The sequence below is a fragment of the Coturnix japonica genome, chromosome 1 (genome assembly GCF_001577835.2).
Source record: "Coturnix japonica isolate 7356 chromosome 1, Coturnix japonica 2.1, whole genome shotgun sequence".
Classification (NCBI taxonomy): Eukaryota; Metazoa; Chordata; class Aves; order Galliformes; family Phasianidae; genus Coturnix; species Coturnix japonica.
The window spans coordinates 67,678,426-67,678,655 of NC_029516.1; positions in this window are offsets into that span (position 1 = coordinate 67,678,426).

Genomic DNA, 230 nt, shown 5'->3' on the forward strand with positions numbered 1-230 from the left:
AGATTTTTCTCAGTTTTCAATATGAGGCCAGGGGCCAGGGTATTTACCTCAGAGGAAAAGTAATATGACATAACAAGCAACTCAGTATCTAATAAAAGTGACTAGATTTTTTTCCTGAATTCTCCCTCCTTGGAAAACAAACAAAAGAACACCCCCAACAGGTCTTGTGCTATTTTTACTGGCAGAAAAGTGTAAGTTATAATAAACCCTGACTATTAATTTTTCTGATT